We start from the raw sequence: 23,679 nt of genomic DNA, 5'->3' as shown, positions 1-23,679 counted from the left end.
AGTCAATCTGTTCTTTACTTCTTTGCCTAGAGGCCCTAGAGGTTATTCTTGTGTAGTGTGGCTCCTCCTCCTGTTGCCCCTCAAAGCCAGCTGCATCAGGGTAGCCAACTTCTGCCCACCACTCTTGCAGCCGGTTTGTGTTTTTGGGCTTGCCCCTGGGGGCAGTGCCAGCCAGGCTATTTCCTATGCAGCTGTAGGCATAGTTGCAAATTAACCACAGGACTGTCTCAAACCGTGGGCATCGTTACCCATTCCCGGAATGCAGCAGCGTACTTTGCTCATGCCTCCCAGGAGCATGTTCCTCAAGACTCAGCCCACAGGGTCTTTGCTATATAAATATGTGGCTGTCTGACAAGGAGAATGAATTTGTTGCAGAGGCATGGCACAGATGTATCCCTCCACCCCATGGCTGATTTACAGTAAGGGCTTGTTGGTTCCTGGGGAAGCTGCTGTTTGACCTTTGCATGTACCCGATAACTCTAACTGGAATGCACTGCTGTGGTTAGTGCTCACCCTGTGGGAGGCAGCTGGGTTAAAAATTAACAAGTCCTTATGGTGGCTTCTTACACAGCACACCTGGGTATCTCTTACTTAAAAGATGGTTTTGTCTGGGTCATGTTCTGATCGTAACAACACCTCATAGGCTGGTATAACTCCACTGACACCAGTGGAACAGAGATCAGAATTGGGGTCCCTTATTTGTAGTTATTACTTCAGCAGGAAGTGAGAGTGTGGGGCCTGATTCTCTGATGTCTTTCCCCAGTTTTAAGTCGATGTAATTTCTCTGCTTTCAGTGGAGTCACTCCCATATGAAGCTACAGTGAGGAAACAAGGCTGACAAATTCTAATCTCATATGTAATGAGATAAGCATGTAAGACATCCAGCATCCAGGAGTACACAAGTTGGCTCAGAAAAATGACCAGCTCCACAGCAATACTCCCTCTCACAGGTGTAACTCAGCTGATTACACCAGGGTACGACTGGAGCTAATGCTGTCCTAAAGCAGGACCTCTGTGTCTGAAAGGAGCCCCTTCCATTTGTTTGTTATTAGTGTTGCAGGCTCACAGGGACTTCCCAGCTCTATGAGTTGTTTGGAAAAGGTGTGCCAGGGTTTGCAAAACCTGATCCCAGGACATTTCCCCTATCCAGATATGAGGAGATTTTTACAAGCATTTGAAAGATGAAGAAACTCAACTCCTGGAATCAAGGTTTGTTACTAAGAAAGCAAAGTGTCGCTGCATGGCAGGTCTATTTCACACTGACATTTTTATTTTCAAATGGAAATGCCCTGTGTTAGTATGACACAGTGCCTGTTGTGAATGAACTGGCCAATTAGTATGAATCCTGTGATCCATTCTGAAAGCAGACTGAATGTATTTCTGAATGAGTTAGTGTAGAATAAGGTTTGTATGGACACCTATCTATTTTACACTACTTTGGCAGTCCTCCAACAGCTATCCCACACTGCTTTGCCTCCTGCTAGGCTTGGCCTGTTTACCTGCATGCCCTTTACTGCTGTAGGGTCACATTGACTGGATGTTGGTTCTCTCATTCAAACCTGGCATGTAGCCAGGATTAGTCCATTTGCGGCTGTGAGGCGCATACCTCAGCCTTGCACCATTGTTATTACAACAATATTATAGCAGCCATGCCTTGTGCATCTGTCTGGAGTTGTGCAGGCGTCCTGTATTTGCTCACCATCTGGGAGAAGAGAGCATAAGCCTGACAGGCTAGCAGCCACCATAATAAGCAGATATACGATCCTCTATCTCAGCAAATGGCCAAGAGGGGTCACTCCCTGCACTTTGCTCAGTGCTGCAACACAGGCAAGAAGAAGTTTAGATGCTGAGAAAGCAAAGTACAGGAACCGGAGTCCAGTGGTGCTGGGCTCATGTACCACTGGAGCTCTTCTTTTTCTGAGAAGATTAAAAGAATTTTTTTCCTGGGAGGCTACGACCAAACCCAGATTGTGGTGGACAGCTCTACTCTGATCTCTAAGAAATCTTCGTTAAAATTCTTCCTAGTTCTTGGATATCCCAGTTCTGCAGGGCAGTCCTTCCCTACCAGTCAACACTTGTTTCCTGGTGCAGAAAAAGCTCAGCTACAAGGTGCTGCTGGATTTCCTCTTCGGCCTCTTCCTCCTGCAACTGTGAGTTGCTCAGCAGCATGGCAGCTGGCTTACAAATTGAAAGCCACCCAGTGGCAAGATCTCACATACCCCTGCAGCACCATCTGTGAGTGGAAGTGGTCCGCATGGTGGCAGGGAGCAGGGTGCTGCCTGACAAAACAGTGATGATCCTTGGAAAGACATCGTGGGAATTTGTAACTTTGATCTCGAGTCCTAGAATCCTAGTGGCTTCTAATAAGTGCCCCACAAAGCATTGTGGCAAAAAGGGCCACTAGGCTTGGCAGTAAGACAAAACACTGTGAACTATCCACCTGCTATCCTGCACACTTCTTTCAAAAGCAGGCATTGCTCTATTGTACGCGCTGATTCCAAGGGAAGTAGCTAACAGCTGTGCATGTAGATACACTTATTAAGAATAGTTATTCTGCAATAGTTAATGTGCTAATGCACAAGGGGAGTGTCTACACATGCATTAACATGCAGTAAGGTTACTGTGCAGTAAAATAAAGTGCAGTAAACTGAGCCTGGGAACATGTATACATGTGTACCCTGTTGGGTGCAGATTTGTGCCCAATGGGAGCAGTCTGTTCCAGGGCTTTTCCAGTCCTACTCTGCCTTCTTGCACCCTTCAGAGGGAGCTCCAGGCTCCTCCAGGTGCCAGCCCAGGGGCTGGTAGGGAGCATGGGGGCTGGTCCCAATGTGTATAAAGCCCGGAGAGTTGTGCCAGCTGCTGAGGCAGCTGTCTCTCGCCCTGTGCACATGGGACTGGTCCCCATGTGCATGGGGCCAGGAGAGCTGTGTGGGCTGCAAAATAGCTCCTGGTCAGCATCTAAACATGTGCCACTGCACATTACCTAACGTGCTGTTTATCTGGTACCTATATGTGTTGGTACTAGCAAATGGTGCATTAGACTAATGTAATGCACAGTAAGTCCAGTGCATGTGTAGACAGTGAGGCTTTACTGAGCATTAGATTAGCTTAATGTGCAGTAAAGCATCTTGTGTAGATGCACCCAGGGTGAAGTAGAATCCCATGTAGACCACTCTAATGCTTTAAGTTTTCAATTTTGAGCATGAATGTTTTGAAGAATTCCATCCTTTTACAGATTTTCCCAAATGCCTGAAACACCCATTTGTGTTTCAGTCCCAGGCACCATTGTTAAGACAATATCTGAACTTGTACCAAAGCAGAACCTTTTGTGTGTGAGCAGCGTGTGATGCTTCGGGTTGAATGAATCTTCTATTGGCCTCATTAATGCTCTTGTGATTAAGTAGCTGCAGTGGGATCCTAGGTTTAAACCTGGCTTTGAAACCGGCTTTCTGTTTGACCTTATGTAAGACCATCTCATGCTACGGGTATGCACAGTGCCTACCATCAAACCCCTTGAACTGTCTGATGTAAGCTAACATGATCTCTACCTTATGTATGACAGACCTACAGCAGCTACTCTAAGTTCATGCGTAGCAAACGAATAAAGCAACAATTTGTGGTTGTCATGTAGCTTGTGCATTCTTAAAGTTACAAAATGACATAAAGGAAAGGCTTACCAGCTCCACTTCTTGCATAACTTAGTGGATGTTTTCCCAGTGTTCTGAGAGAAAAATACAGGAAATTATGTTAATAACTGAATTAGTCTGAGTCTGCTCATATGTGATAATTGACTGGGAGACGGGATGGGAAAGGGGGAGGCCCAATGGTTAGCATGCAAGAGTGGGACTCAGGAAATCCAGATTCAGCCAACCTAGGCTCTGTCGCAGGCTTCTCACATGATCCCTGGCAAGTCACTTAGCTTCTCCATGCCTCAGTTCTTCATCTGTACAATGGGTATAATAGCAATGTTCTATTTGACAAGGATGTTATAAGGCACTGAAACAATGGAGACCAAGCACATACCTTAAACAGAAATCCCTGTGATCCATAAAAAGTCTTAGTGGCTAGAAATGATGTTATGCATATGCAGCCCTATGTTGTATTGGCAGATGATATTCCAAAAGATGTTGTTTATCAGTTTAATCTTTGTGCAGTCTTAGAGTATAGAAGTGATTTTCCATACAGGTATGGTGTCATGGTTTGACAATGAAATGCGGATCTAGGTTGTTCTTATCTGTGCCTGTGAGATTTGGGATAAGTTGCAGCTTTCCAAAATAGCCTTTGATTTTATGGATGAAAACGTGAAATTTTCAAAAGCATGTGAATAAGGGCCAGATTTTCAAAGGGATTTAGGCACCTGTTGATGCACATTGGTACCTAGTGGACTTTTAAAACTGCATGGATGCCTGCCTTCCATTGATTTCAAAGTTCTTTCTGTAAACAGGATTTAGGTTCCCAAGTCATTTAGAGTGGTGCTTCTTTCTAAACCTTTTTTGTACCAGGACCCATTTGTAAACATCAATGGTCAGTCCCAACCCACTGCCCCTCGCTCTTGACCTGCTGCCCCTGCCCTCAGACTCCAGTCCCCCAGTGTGTGGGGAAGCAAGCGGGGGGGGGGGGGGGGGGGGGGGGGAAACTCTGCCAGCCTGCAAGGGAAAAACCACGGTTTCCCACATTTTTCTTCTTTAAAGAGGAATCCATTTTTAAAGTTTTTTTCACAACCCTTTCATATATTATTGCAATCCACTTTTGGGTTCCAACCCATAGGTTGAGAAATGCTGATTTAGAGGTATAGGTTGTAGCCATGTTAGTCTAAGGACATAGGCAGGCAAGATTCTTTGAGTAAATCCGATATCTTTTATTAGTCCAACTCAAGTAGTTGGAAAAACTCTTCTTTGCAAGCTTTCTGGTACAAATACCCTTTGTCAGGCTGAGGAAGCATTTGCAGATGGTTTGTGCTCTTCCTGAAATTGTAAAGAAGCCAGAAACCAGTATGCATGTGAGACAGCACACAGACCTACTGCAGACGCTTCCTCAGCCTGACAAAGGGTATTTGTACCCGAAAGCTTGCAAAGAAGAATTTTTCCAACTATTTGAGTTGGACTAATAAAAGATATCAGATTTACCCAAAGAATCTTGTCAGCCTAAGTAATTTAGACACTTTAAAAATGTTTACCTTAATATTTAAAATTGCCCTGCCAGTAGAGTGCAGTAATAGCACTTTTACCTGCCTCTTTTCTCTCACACAGCTGTTCTTGTCTGTACCCTTCTGAGGATATGGAATATCAAAATCATAGTCTTTGAAGGCAGATGGAGGGATTTTCAAAAGCACCAAGCATTGCTCTAATTCTGTTCCCACTGGAATCTGGTGTAAAATTCCTGTTGACTTCAGTGATAGCAGTTATGTCAGCAAGGAGTGCTTTTGAAAATGCAACTCCCTTGGAATTAGCAAGACGTGTTAAACACAAGTAGCTTATTTATATCACCTTTATGTTATACCCATTTCCCCACTACACTGTCTGTATCTTTGTCTTATTTAAGACTGTAAATAGAGACCCTTGGCAAATGAGTTTGATTCCTATGACAATAAGAACAAACAAAAACAAACACGAGTTTTCATTTTTGTCAACATTTTTCAGCAGAAAGTTTTGGGATTTTTTTGGAAGCGAAAACCCTAACATTTGAAGTGTTTTGGTTTTCAAAGACAGAAAGCTAAATGATTGCTGTGGAAAACCAATTTTTTAATTAGTTTTCAGCTCAAATTTTTTGCTTTTCACTTGCTAAAGGCTGAAAAAAATATATTGTGGACTGCAATATTTCTGGTTTTGGTTGTTAACTCTCCCCCCTTTCCCTGAAGAAAAGCTTTTGGATTTTCAATTTTTTTATGAAAATCTGAAACTAAAGTTTAAAAAAAAGTACCTGCCCTATGCAAATTTTGAGGAAAAAGAAAAGTTTATTTTAAAAAGTTTACAAAGAAAATGTGTGGTTAGCTCTAACCACAAGCATTTGAGCACTGATATGATTTACTGAGATGTTTGTAATGCACTCAGCATACGGATTGTTTATTATTATTTAATAATTTATTATTATTAATTTATTATTAGTTATTTGGGGGGGGGTTGTTAGACCCTCTGATCTCCTTCAAAGTCAATGGGAATTGGATGCTTTGTCTTCCATTTGCGCTTTTGTCAACATCTGCCGTATTTATTGCATTAAGTTAGCACCCACAGCCTCCAGTTGAGGGTCAGGGCCTTGTTAGGTTAGTGCTGACTGCACACCTGTGCTGTATAAATGATGAATAAAATAAAGTAAGAGTAAGAAGTTAGAACACTTCCGCCCAAAAGAAGGTAGCAGGGAGAAAGTGGGAGATTTCTGTGAAATTGCATTTTAGCCTGAACTATAGCAGCTGTTTAGCTAGGTCTGCTGTAATGCTAGAGGCCAGCCTGTTGAACTCGTGTGCATGTTAAAACATCCTGATTATAAGCCTGGTTCTACAACCCTAACCCCTGTGCAGTGAACCTCACTCCCCTGAGCAGGTTCATCAGGCTTGAAGCTATTTGGCACATGAACAAGTGGTATGGGAGTGAATAGTGGAAAATGGAACCCAGAGACCACCTGAGATCCAAACTGAAGACAGCAGCAAAATCAGGAAATATCACTTTCCCTTTTGGTTCACCAACGCAGTATAAAGACTGAAAAAGGAATTTGCAGCTGATCAGTCAGCCTGAGTGCTCCTCAAATTATGCATGACATATTTACTAATGACACCCCTTGATTACCAGCTACCATACCATTGGCTACCACAGCCTCATGTGACTGGAGACAGTTTTGCACTGTTGCCCTTCCAATTCGTCAATAGTTTCTGGCACCAGCAATTATTGACTGGCTACAAATTTGCTGAGAAGAGGTCACATGGCCTTTTGACCTAAAATACAGCAAAGGGTGACTTGGGCATGGCAACTGAAGGATGCTGGGCTGGAGGCATTTTCATTTAGATTTATTCCATGCTCAGCTTTCATGGCAGCATCCCAGCTCTTCTGTGGCTTTGTTAGGCATCAGTCACAAAACCAGCAAACAAGCGGGAAACCAAGGTGCCACAGAAAGAATGGCAATAATGATCATCTTTTATTTCATGAAGTCAGATAGTGGCCTATTGCGTCTGGATCCAGTGGCCCATTGCTTTAGGATCCACGTGGTTCACAATCTGAAACTAAGGTATTAGCATCATCATCAGCATCATCACTCTGCCAATCCCCCACACACCTCTTTCTCCCTTTCCTCAATATATACTGCTCTGCCTGCCTGTCACCGTCTCACATCTTGGTTCCCTCAGAGGTCCACGGAAATTGTGCCATTTAAGACTCTGATCCTAAGGGCCCTGCTACACATTGTGTATATGACACAATTGTCCAAAGTAATTATCACACAATAAGAATGACACTCCAGCTACGAAGAGCGAACCAGCTATAAAGTTAGTGCTTGAAAATGTGCAACAACTGTACCGTAGCTGGTTTCTAGAGTTGGTTTCTATCCAGCTTTAATTTTAGAACTGCTTGGGGGGTAGGGGTCCACAGACCCTTGAAGTCAACAGGGCACTGTGCAGGGTGGTTCACGCCCTGGCGGGGGTTCCAGGAGGTGCTAAACTGGGATTTTTTAAAAGTAAATAGGAAGAACTGAAAGAAACGTCACAGGATAAAGGAACTGCACAATGTGCTAGGAGAGTGCTATATAAGAGCTTAGTGTTATTACATTATCCTCTTATTAATTAATTATTATCTGAGACAGCCACCACTATTTCCCTGGGGTTCTGTTACCCAGGCTGGGTCACATGATGCTGCGAGCTAACACCAAACTTTGTCGGAGGGTGAGCAGCCGAGACAACTGATACAAAAATACATTATTAAAGAATGCAATAACATGGGGGGGGGGGGTTGGACTGGGGCTGTAGAAACTGCTCCCCTCCCACGCTGAATTCCCGCTCAATGGGCGAGATCTCCATTCATAAACCAGCCGGTCCCGCTGCTCACTTCTAGCCCAGGCAAAAGACACCAGACATCGGCCCAGCCTCGTTCCCTGGAGTACCGCCCGGGTGTGGCAGTGCCGCCTGCCCCGGAGCGAGCTGAGCCGGGCACGGGGCTGTCACCCGCTGCCGCGCGCGGGCCGGGCCCCACGTGGAGCAGGGCCGGGCCGCCGGAGCCGCGGGTGCAGCGCGAGCCGCCTGGATGCGCCGGCAGGAGCCGCGCTGCCCCGCGCACGGGCAGGGGCAGGGGCAGCCCCGCCGGGAGCAGGTGATGCCGCGGGGTGGGACTGGGCCGCCGAGGCGGAGGGGCCGCCCCCGCCGGGGAAGTTGGGCAGCCCCGCTCGGCGGGAAGGAGCGCGGCCGCCGGGAGCCGCCCGAGGGCAGAGAGCGGGGGTGGGCGCGGCCCGGGGTCCAGCCCGGCCGGGGCTGCGCCTGGCGGACGGCGGGGCCGGGCCGGGGGCGGGCGCCGGGCGGCCGCGGGCAGCAGGCGGCAGGCAGAGGGCAGCAGGCGAGCGGGAGCGCGGGGCCAGGCGGGTCCGGTCCGGGTTTTGCCGGCAGCCCCGGGCAGCGGCGGCGGCGACGGCGGCAGGGCGATGCAATGTGGTCCGCCTGTCTGTGCACTTCCCGGGCGAGCAGGGATGCAGAGGTGGGTTTGCGGGGAAGGAGCCGCTGCCGCCGCGGAGGAGGGAGCCCCCGGCCCGGCCCCCGCCCTCGCGCCGCTGCTCTCTGGCCCCTGCCCAGCGGGACCCCGCGGCCGGGCGTGCCGCGCAGCCCCCCGGCGCCGCTGAGCAGCCCCCGGCCGAGGCGGGCAGCGACTCCCCCTTCCTCTTCGCGCAGAGACGGGGCTCGGGCAGGTGTGAATTTTTTTTTGCATGCTCTGGATGTGGATGTGTAACCCGGCCGGCCGGCCGCCGCGGCGCGCACACGCAGGCACCGGCACACACGCGCACACACACACACGCGCGCACACACACGCACACAGACTGCCCGGAGTGGTGGCGGCTGCAGCTCCCATCCCTCCTCCCTCCTCCTCCTCCTCCTTCCTCCCCTCGCTGCCGCTGCTGCTCGTGCTCCGGCTCCGGATCGCTCTTCCCCGGTAGGTGCCCGGGACTGCAGGGGCCTGTGCGCTGGGCTGGAGGCGGACCCCGCCCGGCGGCGCCGGAGTTGGGGGAAAGTCTCGGGAAAAAGTTTGCCGGGTGATTTCCCCCCTCGCTGCCGTCGCGGGCCGGAGCCGGCTGCGGGGAGCGGAGGGGCTGCCCCGCGCCCGTCTCCGCCCGCCGGGGCCGGACAAAAAGCGGGCGGCGCGGGCGCGGGCGGAGGAGCCGCCGAGGTGGCCGGGCCCGGGCGGGGGCGGCGGGGCCGTCCCGGGAGAGGAGGGTGCGCTCTCCCCCCGCGGTCCGGGCGGCGCAGGTTCCGCCGCCCCCGCTCGGGCGCTGGCTCCGGCCGGCTGCAGCCCCGCGCCCGCCGTCGGGCAGGCTCGGGGGGACGCGGCGGCTTCCTGCGGGCAGGCTCCGAGCCCGCTCCGGGCGCCGCGCGTTGTCCCGGTGGGTGCCGGCGCCGCCTTAATGAGCAAAGTTTGGTCGGAAATACTGAGCTCGCCTGTGCCGGCTCCCCCCCTCCCCCCCGGGACATTACCGGGAGGGGGGCAGGCGATGGCAAATGTCAGTCTCCAGCGCCGGGCGGACGCCGGGCTCCCTCCCTCCCTCCCTCTATCCCAGGACACTGCATTATTGATCAGGAGCCCCCCGCCTCCCGCCGCCTCCCGCCGCCTCCCCCAGATCTAATCACTGGTTTGTTTCCCAGGTTACAATGGTGTCTGAGAGCAGCAGGCGTCGGAGGCTGCTCGCTCGAGCTGACCCTTCTGCTTGTGTGAGCAGCGGATTAGAGCGGCGCCCGCTAGCGCCGCTGCAGCTCAGGGGCTGGCAGCGATTCCGAGCCCTGCTTCCCAGGGGCTGGCGGTGCAGCCGCCGAGCCCGGCCTCCCACCTCCCGGCCTCCATCAAACTTGCCGGGGTGGGGGGGCGAAAGGGTTGTTTTTCTAGGTTTGAGTTAATTAGCTGGAAAAAGAAAGGTGGCTGCTGGGGGAGAAGCTTTACCTGCTCGGGTCACTTCCATTCGGGAGTTTCACGGGTGGCTTTTTTTTTTGCTCTTTTTTTTTGTAGATCACAGGGTATTTATAGTCTTCACTGTTGGGGTCACTTGCTTGTAGGCATCTATAGTTTTTCTTTTTTCTTTTTTAAAGCAGCCAGCCTCTTATCTTTGTTTCTTCCTTTTTTTAAAGCTAATTTATCATCCAGGCAAGAGACTGAATCCCCCCCGTTTCCTCCCCTCCCCTCCGCCCCACATATATATTGCAATACCTGAGCGCTGAAGGATGCTACGCTGGAGATGGGAGCCCTGTGTAACAAGTACCTGAAGTTTGGGGTTTTTTCGTTGCAAAGTATACCACCTCCCCATTTTTCCTTTGGATGGGTAATATGCCATTTAGGCTGCTAGAGCTCCAACTCCCCCTGCGTGTGATGTGAGGGCACTGAGCATACTCTAGGAATAAAAGATTAAATGGAAGCAGAGGATGGCAATGTACAATGTTGTAATATATATAATAGGCATCCAGCATGCAGGGTGGTAGCTGTAAACCCCTGGTAGATTTTTGTGAATGATTGCTGTATTTGTGATTAGTACACACAACTCAGCCCAATATTATCAAGTCATTTAGGCCTAGTGGTTAACTTCTCTTTTTAAGGCTGTGCCACACAATGAGGGATGTCTTTCCTATCCCAGCCTGTTGTTTGGTTTGGGTCATTTCATCCTTTGCTCAAATGATTGATTAAAAAAAAAAGTGCTACTAAGGCTGGGTCCTAAACATAAACAAAGCTGTACACACATCCTGTGATAGCAGATCACATGTGTGCAGGGCTGTTTGACCCCAATCCTGCAGCCTTTACTCCCACAGATAGTCTCATGAAGTGACTGGCAAGATTGGTGTGACTGGCACCTTCTCAAAGGAGTAAAAGGCTGTAGATACTGGGCCATTTAATTGTAGCAGGCTGGGAAAGCACAGGGTCTCAAAATAATGACTGGAATCCCCCACAAGGGACCTAGGTATAACCCACAGCATGAAAAGGAGGGGCATGTTTCTTATCAGTATGCACCTTGAAAGGTAAATGAAGCATAGGAGTAGGAGAAGTGGCTTACACTTGCCCTGCTGAAGCCAGTGGGAGTTTTGCTATTGATTCCTGTGGGAGAAGGCCTTAAATGGGACAGCAGTGACAGTGGCCCTTTAATTCTTTTGCCCAGCTGGGGCATTTTCAAAACTTCTTGGGTCTCATAGCCTGGCATGGGGACCCTGCCTCATTTCCTGAGGCTCTTGCACCTTCTAAAATTGCTGGTAGAAACATGGATGCTGGTATTTGCAGCTACAGGTGCAGTGGGGTTCAGCAAAGCTATCCAGGAGCCCCCAAGCTTGCGGCTGCACACAGGACCCTGTGAGCGCTAGGAAGTTCAGCCCTCAGACTGCAACTTCATTGTTAGCTCCATGTTTATCCCCTCTCTGGACTGGAGAATTCCCCAAACACTGGGTGGTCTTCCATGCAGTACATAGGCTGCAGGGGCAATGGGGTTTAACAAAAGTCCCAGCCTGAATTTCCTCACTTCTAGGCAGCACTACTGTAATTACAGGTTTTTTTTCTGTTTGTTTTTTTTAAACATACTCATAGTGACAGTTTTGCTTTCAAGACCTGCTCTGGAAGAAGCATGGACTGTTTTAACGGACAACCAAGGAGCAACATTTTTATCTTTCTCAGGTTAATGAGAAGGCAGAAGTAGGTTTTTCCTCTGGACTGTAAAGTTCCCTTCAGTTGGACATAGAAAACAGTGTTCCTTTCCTCTGCTTTTTATTTCTCTCCTAAAGGACCCGTGCAAAGCAACTCCTTAAAAGCATAACCCCTGGCATCTAGACAGTGATGGGAATGCTCCATGCAATGTCAAATACAAATCGCTCTTCATTTTTTCTTTGAGCATGAAAACCTTAAAAGTGTCATTTGACAAGGATTCTGCTCACATTAGTAAAGGAAACAGTGAGCAAAGGCAGCTAAACTCCCCTGCCTCAGCCAAGTATGAATTTGTCATGCAGTTTTTACTAGTGCCACCCTATAGAGTTGGGAGCAGTCAGTAGTGTGCAGTATTCCCTTGCCATGGGAGTGGAGTTAGTTGGTAACTTGAATTCGAGTTGATGCCTTTTTTGTGTGTATGCAGATGCGTGTTTTATCGGCTCTCTGGACGCTGCGATCTGACCTCCAGAGCCGTTGTGGGGGTTAACCCATCAGAGCGTGATAATAAAAGTAAACTAACAAAAGAGCCGCCTATAGCTTTCTGCTGGTAAAGTTCACTCTGGCTCTCTGCATTTTTCTAGTCTCTGTTCTTTCTCTGCACATTACAGTTGGCAAGGTGGCTTATGAGGAAATGACAGTTTAAAGTGCTAGGCAAATGAAATTGGTGTAGTAAATGTTAGGAACGATTTGAAAGTTCTGCTGGGAATGTGAATGAAACTCTTTGAATGAACTTGTCTGGGAGTTCTGTTTACTTACGGCAAATGCAAAGTGCACATTGCAAAACTTGAATGCTTGCTGTGGATTAGACAGATTATAAAAGAAGATACTTGTGTTTGTCTGCACTGGGCTAAACAAGGGCATTTGAAGCATGCAGAGGTTACTGAATGGAGGGGGGAAGCCCTGGTTTTGCTGATGGTGCATGCGTGTGTGAGAGACGTGTGTGGAAGAGCTTTTCTCAATGTAAAGCTCTTTGAATGGAAGTGCACACATATTATTCAGAGGGTATTGCTGCTTTGGAGGGAAAACAGGCAAATTGTTTGGGGCTTTGAGCCAGCTCATTCCTGACATGGATTTTGTGGGAAAGATTGGGCAATCAAATGAACCCAGCATCACCCCAGTCAGGTGTCTCTCCAGTGACCTTGGTGCAGTTGTATCTGTTCTCTGCAGTGCTGAAGTTGGCCCCAAGTTCTCACTTTGGGCACCGTCCCACTCCAGTGGCATGATACTCCCTGAAATCTAAGGACTGATCCAGCTGCAGTTGACGAGGCCAACAGCCAAAGTGTGCCTGTGAAATTAACTGGCACAGGGAGCGTATTATAGGTGCCCATTTCCAAAAAAACTGCTTGTTCCCCCTTGATAAAGGATGCAGCTGACAGGAGTCATGCAGGAGGGTGGTGCTAACATGGTGCTGGCTGGGGTGGGGATTTGCCCAGCCCTTCTTACTCAGAGCCTCTGTCACAGTGGACCATGGTTGTCCCTTCCCAGTCAGAGCCTTCATCTTTGCTGAATGGTGTCTGTTGCCTACAGACCCTGTGGCTGCTGGTCTGTGAGGAGTCAAGCTCCATACCCTTCCATGGATTAGATGAGGAAGTTCTGCCCTTCTTCCCAGCTGTTACATAGAGGGTTGTCTGGGGGGAGCTCAGGGGCTTAACCCGTACTCCTTTGAGTTCAGTACAATATTACAATATTATCACGCTCTGTACAATATTTCTGGTTTGTTTCTAAGACCAACATGAGTTGCACTAATATATCTTTGTAGTAAGTTCCTGACAGCCTCTTGTTGGCTCAGATCAAGTGTAGCCCTACGCTTGCCTAGGAAGGGAAACACCATGGCCGTGGAGGTGGTCTTCCTAGTCGCTTCCGGGGAGGACCGCTCTCCTGGCACAGGGATAGTACCTACTAAGGTGAAGTATAGTAAACCTACCACTTAGCTGCTGGAGTGGGAAGGTCTTGGCTTTATGCCCACTTTATGGAAATGGAAGACTCCTCCTAGCTTACTTCTTGGGGCTGTATGGCTGGGGGCAAGTGAAACTTGGGGACATCCAAACCACAAGTCTCTGGGCTTGGGCCTGCAAGTAGGATGCCTACCAACAGTTTGGGAAATATCTGAAGCCCCATATGGGGGTGGAGGATGTTTGCCCGTAGTAGGGTCACTTATGGTTCTGGACTGACTCACGGATTTGGAATTTGTTGTGGTTAATTCGGCTTGGAATACGGCAAATTTAAATAAACAAAAAACCAACTACATTTGCTCTTTCACTTCCTAGCTCTGGCAAGAGCACTTTGGGCTAGAGCCCCTGCTGCCATAAATCCATGTCGCCCCACTTACTCCAGTGCGGAAGAGGTACACTACTTGGGGAGCTGGTTCTTTAGGCCTTGCAGAAGGGCTGGGAACACAGTTAGCGAGGTGGAGTCCAAATCTGATCCTGATTCACTGTGGAAGACCCGAGCTGTCATAGGCCTGATTCTCTTCCTTGTTACATCTGCTTACCCCTGTGTAAGGCCACCACCATCAGGGGAGTGAACGGCATCTGATTTGTGCCTCAGTGGGCAGCTGGGTCTGAGCTGGCCAAAGGAGAGCTGTGCTTGGCAGGAGAGGAATAAGACATTTGGGCCTCCTCTGGGAAATTAACCACTGTGAGCCAAATTTTCTGTTCTTCGTCACCCTCAGTGGAGCTGTGCCAGTTCACCTCAGCAGGGGATTTAGCCCCCCACCGCAGGGAAGGCTGCAGTGAGGGAGTGACTGAATTTGTGGTAAAGCCCAGCCTGAGGCTGAGTGAAATTTTGGCATCCATAGAAAAAAGAGCAGGATGGCTTGATTTCTGCTTATCTCAGTTGGACTCCATTGACCTCCATGGATCTCCTGCTGATTTACACCGGCACGCCTGAGAGTGGACTTGGGGCCTGGAAGTGGAAATCTGAATAGTCAGAAATGCAGTGGGCCAAGCCGACTGTGAAGGGTGATGAGCCGAGGCATACATTATGCTCACCAGGCCTGATTCTGCTCTCAACTGTTGTTCAATCCAGACCCTGGACCTAAGGGCATGCATGTGGATGCCACAGCTGCACAGCTTGCACTGAAAGATTGAGGACATGAGTAACTTGATCCTAGGGATCGTCCTGGCATCTTTAATCTGTCTTGGTTGTAAAAAGTCTGGAGTCCATGCTGGACTTGGAGTGTACAGGACAGCCCCAGGCAGCTCTTGACTTCCTTTGTGTCTGCTGCTGTCAGGGTTGTTTTGCCCCCAGAGGGGGAGTGGACAGCCGGGTGTAAGTGAGGGAAGTAGTGGAGGATGCTGCTTTCCCTTGTTTCCTCTGCACAGCTCTTCCACCCCCGCACCCTGGATTTGCAGACCTGCCGCATGCAGCAAGGCCCATTGCTTCGCCTTTAGGATTCAGCCTAGAGGCTTTGGCAGGGGCTGTGTACACACTCTGTAGGCTGAATTCAGGGCCAGGACTTCTGCGCATGGGAGCTGCTTGGCCTTCCATGGCACCATGCCAGTTTACAACCCCTGAGGGCCTGCTCCACAATCCTTGGCATGAGAGTTTCTTTCCCAGTATGGCATCAGCTTAGGCCTGGGGATCCTTTAGAGGAGGGTCGAAGCAGAACATGCCAAGCAGCCAAGATGGCTGGTTTGGGCCAGGGCCCATCTCTTCTATCAGTAGCCCAGCCCTGTGCTAAGGGGGCAGGGCTGAATCCAGCTCCATCTGGGACTTTGCAGCTGGCACCTCCTCCTGTTACCTTTGCTATTCAAATACCTTCCGCGCTTGGAAGGCTCTGAATTTCCTGCCAGTGTGGCGGTGTGTGTTTCCACACTTTGTCTGTCTGCCACTCCATCATGCGCTTTAATGGCCACATTCAGGCTCACAATGAGGAGGCCAGAGCCAGTCCCTGCCTGCCTGTCCCCCCTGGTCTCTGCACAGATCTGCCGCTCTCTGCCTGGGGAGGGGGGTGCAGTTTGCTTCTGGTGAGTGTTGGGTCTGGGCTGCGCTGACCCGCTCCAGTCCTTCCCCACCCCCACCAATGGTGAATTTGTTTTTCCAAACCCTTGGTGAAGGAACGACCCCTTGATTAAGTGTATTAATAGTTAAACTTTCAGCTCATAGCTTAAACTCACCAGACCACGAAAAGCCTCCATCGTTTAATCATGCTCTGTTGCTCAACTAGAATATAGTGCTGAAGATTTTTTTTCCCCCTCTGTCTCAACTTTGACTTCTAGGAGCAGAGGGGCCTTTCAGGCTCAAAACAGCCTGGTCTCTGGCTGACTCCAGCTTTGCCTCAGTTGGGTCCTTCCCCTGCTTGGTTAGCAGGGCCGGAAATGAAATTTCCTTCTCCCTTGCATGCAAGAGGGGGTTAAAGGATATTCAGAGGGTATTTAGCACCCCCCCCACTAGTGTTTCAAACCCTGTTTTTTGTTTATTTGAAACCAAAATGACTTCCCACTGAGTGAGGAAGCTGAGATAGGCATGTGGAAGAGGTATGAAGAAAGCTTATTCCTGAGGGTGTACCCAGCACAAAAGAAATGTGCTGTGAACCCCTTTTTCATAACTAGCAGTGTTCTTGAAGGCCATAATCCTGACAGGCCTTAATTAGGATTGGGTCCCTGTTGTGCTGGGAGCTGTGCAGAGTAAGAGACAGTCCCTGTAAGAAGAACTTACAGCGTAAATGGAGGAGATGGGCAAAGGGGAGTGATGAGACCCAGTGGACAAGGAAGCGATGGGTGTCAAGCATTCTCTATAAAAACGTATTTCCTTTTTGTCCAGGGGGAGATGGGCTGGGTGGCGAAGCTGGGAGGTGGGAGCTCTAAAAGGGGAGTCCTTTGTTGGGGAAAGGAAAAGGGAGGGAAGGTAGGACTGGGAGGGCAGAGGGTAAGAGGTGATTGGAGCAAACAGCAAGAGGGGAAAAAATGACCCCCTTTGCCTAGGTGTGCAGCCAGATGGGGAGGGAATAGGCAAAGCTGTGCAGGGGTTCGGTCTGGCTTGGGAGTGATTCATAAGGAGGGGTAGGGTGAAAAGGGCAGGGCTCCAAAGGGGATTTGACTCGTCTCTTTTACCCAGACAACAGTCAGGAGTGTTTGCACTGAGGCCAGTTTGAGTTGCACCAGGGGAAAGCTGGTGCGAGTGAATGCAGCCCCACGGGAATCCCTAACAGGTTAGTTTGCTGGGGGGGGCAGAAGCTGTTCTTCAACTGGGGGCAGGTAAATTGACCTTCCTGCTGTTGCTCTCCTGCCAGCATGTCAGCGCTGAATTTCCCAGGCCTCTTAGACACCTGCACTCCCAGGGCTTGAAAAACCTGTTCACCCATGGCGAGTACAAGGGCTGCCCTGGTGAGGGTGAGGAATGGGGCCAGACAGCCAGAGGCATCTCCCCTGGAGCCAAGTGGAGTGCTAGCCAGCTCAGTGCCACTACTCCTGGGCAAAAGGGCAAGAGGATCAGGGAGAGGGTGTCACAGGCATCCCTTCCATTGAGAGAAGCGGGTGGCAGGAAAGGAGGGAGTCAAGAGGGTTGTTTCTTTGCCACGAGACCAGCTCTTTTTCAGTGAGGAGCTATGGGCTTAGGGGAGGCCCAGCTCCTATGGCATGTGTTGTGCAGGAGATCAGAGCTGGAGCTCAGAATGATCCCTTCCGGTGTCTGAATCTGAAACCTGAGAGCGGTTCTGAGTGATCAAGGACTCTTATATCTCCCAGAGCTCTGCAGCCCCATGGCACCTGAGTGCTGAGGCCAGGGAGCCTGGTCATTGGGTGTTGCATGGGGGGTGGGGGCAGCTCTCATGCATTTGGGAGGATATGCAATCTAGAACTTGATTGTTGTGGGAGGGCAGCAGGGGTGAGCTCTGAAGCTGAGTTCACTAGCAGGGGCGTGGGGAATGAGCCTGGGACATGCCTGAGAGAGGTGGAAGCACCTGGAATGCTTTGATTTGGGGAAGGTGGGGGTCCAGAGTGCGTTTTCTGCATGTGTGAGGGGTCTGGGAGGGAAATTGGGGGGCGTCAGAGCTGGTTTGTTGGTGCAGGATTTGAGCTATAGGGTGGGGATGCACCTTTTACCCAGGTTTTATTATAAGCCAGTAGGTGGTAGGGAATAGTTATTGCCCATAGACACCCTCCCCTGGCGGGTAGTTACCCACATCGCATCTTCACTCATCCTCCTATTGCTTCCCTCTTGGAGATGTGCATTCTTCCCCATCAGGGAGGTATGGCACTTTGGAGCTGACTGTAATCCTTTTGGGGCAACTGTTCCTGCCTCTGGAAGTGTAGCTAGTTAACAAGTGCAGAGCATTTCCTTCCTATATCGCCCTTCTTAAGTTTCAGAAGCATCACAGGGCCTTCTCTGACAATCCTCTCCACACATGTGGCAGCCTGTTATTATAAGAATAAAAGGATTTTAAGGTCACAAGTTTTTAAAGCAGTAGAATAAAGCAATGGGAATCCTGGCATGCTGTGGAAGTATGTAAACCGCTGATGATCACACTGCTAATGTTTGTCACTAGCCACAAGTTGTTTTCCAGGGATTAACAGAGAGGGCCTGATCCTGAGCACACTTGATCCTTGTTTACTCTACTACCTTCAGTGGGAATTCTACTTTACACTAGTGCAGATGAGATCAGAATCGGGGGTCTCCATATCTCAAAGCGATTCTCCCACTGCACACATGGTTTATACGTGCTGTAATCTATTTCCTACCATCTCATGTGACCCTGGTGCTCTTCTCCTCATGCTATGTCCCATAATTCTTCTCTTCCTTTGCATCAAATGATCAATGATCTTTCTCATTCAGCACTGTGAGCACAGTGTATCTGCCCTGTTTTCATCACAGAGCTGGCTTTCTAAGGCTTTCAATGATTGGCAAGTGTAATCTGTTCTGGGTAATTAGTAAGAAGTCTTAAAGTGTGGCCCTGGTCCAGCAATGGGTATCTGTTATGGTGGCATGACTGGGTGCTGTGCCTATCATATTCAATCCATGAAAGACCAGCTCATCTGAGGAATTTCCTGTATGCTTCCTCTAGCACCTGAAAGTCCAGTTGAACTTTTTCCCCAAGGGCACACTTGCTACTTACGCAGGGCAAATTCAGTCTTTATTATACCTATATGTAACCCCAGTATCTTCAGATGTTATTGAAAGCACAGGTGCTGACAAGGGTATAATTTGGTCTATCATTATTATAATTAGGGTGATGCCCTTTATTTGTGAAGTTACATGGTTTGGTATGGGACCTGTGATCAAATAAACATGGGAATCTACAATGCCATTTCTATCCATGTCAGTGGAGAGTCACACTTCATTAGAATAAAGCAGCATTGAAAGCAGGTGAATCTTGAGGGTATCACTGATTTGTCTTTGGAAACCATTATCAGTCCCTCCTTTTCCTCTCTTGATGTTGCTACACTGGAGTTTTCCTGTGAAAACTCATAGAACTTGTAGAAGTTAGAGATGGGAAAGAACTTAGAGCATGGAATATACCTCTTGTCAAGGGCGAGATTTAATTCTTCAGCTAGAGGATGTATTTGTTAAATGTACCTTGCCCTTCACACTGAGTTGCAGTCTTTCACATCTAAGTCACTGGTTTAAATTTTCATATATAATGTCTGAGCTTACCCACTCCAACTTTACACTAGCGTGACTGAACTGACTTCAGTAGTGTGACTACAGGTTCACTTGGCTGTGAGATAAGACTCCGACTTCTGGTCAGTAGTGCCTGAAAATCATTTCTATCCCATAACTGGTTGGTGGCCTCCTGAAAAAATCAGACAGTTCAGTTTGAGCTAACCTCAGATCTTAGATGGGTCAGTGAAATTGATACGAAAACTTAGAAACTGTCCTTATCTTGCCAAGATATTTTTCAGAGTCCTAAGGAGGGATGTTTTTTTATCCAGCAAGTCACGGGCCAGATTCTGCTATTAGATATTTATATGATGTTGCTCCATTATGGTGAGTGGAACTGGTCTAGATTTAAACTACTGTAACTGAGAGCTGAGTTTGACTCAGTTGCTTTTAGATCTGTCTATTCTGGTGTAAATGCATTTACAAGTGGCAGGGCTGATTTGGCCCTGTGGCTTGCCCCCATAATTCTTCTCTTCCTTTGGTGCATCAAATGATCCATGATCTTTTCCATCCAGGACCAGGACCAGGCCCAATGGTGAAGTCAGGCATGCTCCCCTGCAGAGCTCTGGCTTCTCTGAACTTTGCTTTTCTTGTATATAGTGTCCAGAACCCTGTCTTAACAGGATTTTCAGGTGGCCATTTTTGCATTAAAGCAAACAGTGCACTCCCGTGTGGCCCTATGGATTTTTAATTTTGGCCTTTACATCCTGGCTGACTTCATTGATTCCCTTTCCTGTTGGGTCAGATTTTCTGTTATTTTTCAGGCGTCTTTTTTTTTTTTTCCCCTTTTGGGTTCCCATTCCCAGACCTTTCTTCCAGTTCCCAAACATTCTTCTCACTCCCTGCTCCTCACCACAAAAGCCGTGTTTTGCTCCCCTGCTGCCGCGATCTGCTTTGCGTATGTTTCCTTTAACATGGATCACCCAGTTCAGGCTCTTGCCGCTGCTCCAGCTGTTGCTGTTCTCTGCTGGGGATTTCTCTTTTGAATGTGTTCCATCATTGTTTTCTGTTCTTTTGTTATTTTTAACCTGTCACTTCCCTCCATCACAAACTGAGCCAAAGCCTCTCTTACTCACCCCAAACTTCCTGTTGTTATCCCCACGAGACTACTTCATTTCTGACGCTCTAGTGCTTCTGTTATGTTGGCTGCAGATTGTTACTCAGTGCTAGTGGGTCTCCTGCTCACGGGATGTCCCAGCTTCTCTGTTTCCAGCAGCACCATTAGATGGTGTGTGAGTTAACAATGCCTCCTTCCTTTAGGGTTTTCTCTTGGCTCTGCATGAGCATCTTTCCTTTGCAGTGGTTTTGTATCTATTGCCTTGGTTGGAAGCTTCAGTGCTTGCTGTTTACTCCACAGAGGTATTGATGCTGGAGTTACAGTTTAAATATAGAATAGAACTCCAGTGTTGCTTTAGCTTTCTAGGATTTTGGATTTATAACTAGTCACCCTTGCAAAGAGCGGACCTCAGCTGCTGTAAAACAACGCGGGGACCTCTGCTGATTTTTACACCAGCTGACGATCTGGTCCCATATAGTCATAGAATCATAGAAAAACAGGACTGGATGGGACGTTGCAAAGTCATCCCCTCCAGACCCCAGCTCATAGCAGGACCAGCTCTGTCTAAAGCAGCGGTTCCCAAACTCTGACAGGCTGCACACCACCATTTTAGAACAATACAACCTTAAGTACCCCAGCAAATTTTTGTCATGTAATTATAAAAAAAACTGTTAACACATACCACTGACAGATTGTCTGTGTACCACTGGTGGTATGCATACCACAGATTGGGAACTGCTGGTCTAAAGCATCCCAGGCAACAATTTGTCTAACCTGCAGTTAAAACATTTTGCAGATGGAGATTCTACAGCCTTTCTAGGCAGTCTGTTCCAGTGTTCTGGTCAAGATAGATCTCAAAGTTAGGCCTCCATTTGAACTTCTAGTTGCTGAGAATATCAACCAACTCTTACATTTCTGCCAGCCTTAGTTGTATGGCTGGTTGTCTGCCAGCCTTAGTTGTATGGCGGTTCTGCAACCATGGACATTTGCTGTCCTCACCTGATAAATTGGTGGTATGAGGCTACGTCAGTGTGTAGCAAAGCCATCTATAGGGAGAGGTTGGGAGGCTGCAGGCCATGCTGTTGGTTGTTCAGAGGGATGAGTGCCTAAAGATACTGTCCCTTGGATGAAATGTGAACTTGAGGGTTTGAGACCTGTGGTTGTTAAAGAGATGATGGTAGTTTTAGACTGATGGGGTTTAAGGCTAGAAGACAGCAGATAGTCTTGACTTTTTGTATATCTCAGGCCATTACATATTGCCCACTTGCCCCTGCCTTGACCCCAGTAACTTGCCTCTTAGCTAGAGCATGTCTTCCAAAAGATCCATGCTGGATCCAGAGACATCAAGAGGTAGAGCAGTGTTTTTCAGTCTTTTTGGATCAGCGTATGCCTGGCGGCTAGACACAGAGCAGTGTACCCCCAGCGGCCGGACGTGGGTGGGGGGGTGTGCGGCCAAATGCAGAGCAGCGGCAGCTGCCACGTGCGTGCTCCCCCCACCCCTTGCGATTGGCCAGTGCCTGTACCTGTGCAGCAGCGTGGGATGGTGCATGATGGCGCTTTGTCCCCGCCTGCACATACCCCCTAGGGCCTTCTCAAGTACCCTGTATCTCTAACAACCTCTGAGGTAGAGGATCCATCCCTTCCCTGGGGAGTGTGTTCCAGTGGGTGTAGTAAGTATTAGCATTCTGTCTCCAGGGGTCCTGGTTTAAAATTTGTAATGATCATGTTCCCAGTTACAGGCCCAAACCAGCCCTTGCTAGAGACAGTGGGGATTAATTGTGCACTCAGAGCTTTATAGTTCAGGTCTCCAAAACTAGCTGCGGGGGGGGGGGGGGGGGGGGCACGTTGGCTTAAAACCCAATGTTAAAATCCCATTCCCAGATATACCCATTTCATCTGGCTTTTACTGAACCTCTCAGTCCAGCTCCTCAGCTGGCGGAAATCAACACAGTATCTTCAGATTCAGGTTATCACCTGATTTACACCAGGTAAGATCTGGCTCCAAATGTACAGACAGTGTGTGGATCTGATGTATGTGCTAATTCATCTGTGTAAGAGACACTGGCCATTCCAGGGCATCAGTGAGGAAGGCCATCCTCCTTGGGCCAGGACCAGAGGACTTGAAGGAGCTGCCTTGGTCATGGCATCCAGTCCCTTGCTATCCCAGGTACCCTGTCATGTAATATCATTTGTAGACTATAGTTGGCTCCTCTCTACTCTATCCCCTGCCTCCGTAAGAGCCAGCCTCAAGGGCTGAGTTTTCCTCCTTTGCTCCTTCCATATCTCAAACAATCTGCACAATGACACCCTTCCTACCTTCCAGTGCCTGCCAGTACTACTCCCTGTAATGGCCAGATGGGATCAGTCAAGAACCCCACCCCCCACCTTCCATATCCCACATGTTGCCTCCACTCTCCTTCTAGACTCTTGCCAGGCTGGTACTTCGGCACCTGAATTTTGATCCTCCTTTGCCTGGCTGTTCCACTAGACTAGCTCTTTGTTCTTCCTGTCTGGAGACTTTTGACCTAGTTACTCTAACCTTTGTGAATGACTGAAGATCACTGACTCTGGGTAGCATTGTTGTTGCCCTCTGCTTTACCTTCTTCATCTCTCTAATCTGATGACCAGAAATATGCAAAGCATTTCAAATATGGTCTCATTATTTGGCTCTCTATAATATGTGGAAGAAGAATTTCCCAGGACTTTTATTCAGTTCTGCTCTTTATACTGTCCTCAGCATGTGTATGCTACAACAGAGAATAATTCACTGGCTTTACTCTTACACTGCATGCACAGTCTCAGCCATTGGATATGCGAATCAGGAACTGCATGCACAAATTTTGTGTGATTTGGTCATTTGGGTGGCCAATTGCAGTGAATGGTCAAGCTATTCCCTATACAAATATGTATAATATATCTTGACAATTCAGGCCCAGCATATACTAGAATAATGTGAGTATATGGCTGCATCTTGCTACTTCATATTGACTGTGGCCATATTTAAGGCTATGTTTCATAGTTTCATAGTAGTTAGGGGTCAGAAGGGACCTAAATAGATCATCTAGTCTGACCCCCCGCCACTGGCTGGAGCACATGCTGGGATCACATGACCCCAGACAGGTGTTCATCCAACCTCTTTTTGAATTTATCCGAGGTAGGAGCAAGGACCGCTTC

The 23,679-nt window shown here is 48.8% G+C and overlaps 1 protein-coding gene and 1 long non-coding RNA gene across 5 annotated transcripts in view; both read left to right on the top strand.

The window, feature by feature from the left end:
* The first annotated feature begins 275 nt into the window (after positions 1-275).
* Positions 276-3,626, top strand: LOC109283077 (uncharacterized). The gene is made up of 2 exons (XR_002090105.1): positions 276-419; positions 795-3,626. It is a non-coding gene; the product is annotated as an uncharacterized LOC109283077 (long non-coding RNA).
* A 4,900-nt stretch (positions 3,627-8,526) lies between these two features.
* Positions 8,527-23,679, top strand: part of CXXC5 (CXXC finger protein 5) — a 98,491-nt gene continuing 83,338 nt past the window's right edge. For 2 of the 4 annotated variants that reach the window (XM_059733429.1, XM_059733431.1), the window contains exon 1: positions 8,527-8,666. The gene's annotated coding sequence lies outside the window, so the exon portion shown is untranslated. Of the gene's footprint in view, positions 8,667-8,702; positions 8,875-8,982; positions 9,117-23,679 lie in introns of those variants that run through there. The other 2 variants (XM_059733433.1, XM_059733430.1) reach the window with 2 other exon arrangements.

This window comes from Alligator mississippiensis, chromosome 9 (assembly GCF_030867095.1).
Source record: "Alligator mississippiensis isolate rAllMis1 chromosome 9, rAllMis1, whole genome shotgun sequence".
Lineage (NCBI taxonomy): Eukaryota > Metazoa > Chordata > Crocodylia > Alligatoridae > Alligator > Alligator mississippiensis.
Note: the sequence above shows the minus strand (reverse complement) of the source record. Positions and strands in the feature narration are given on the sequence as shown.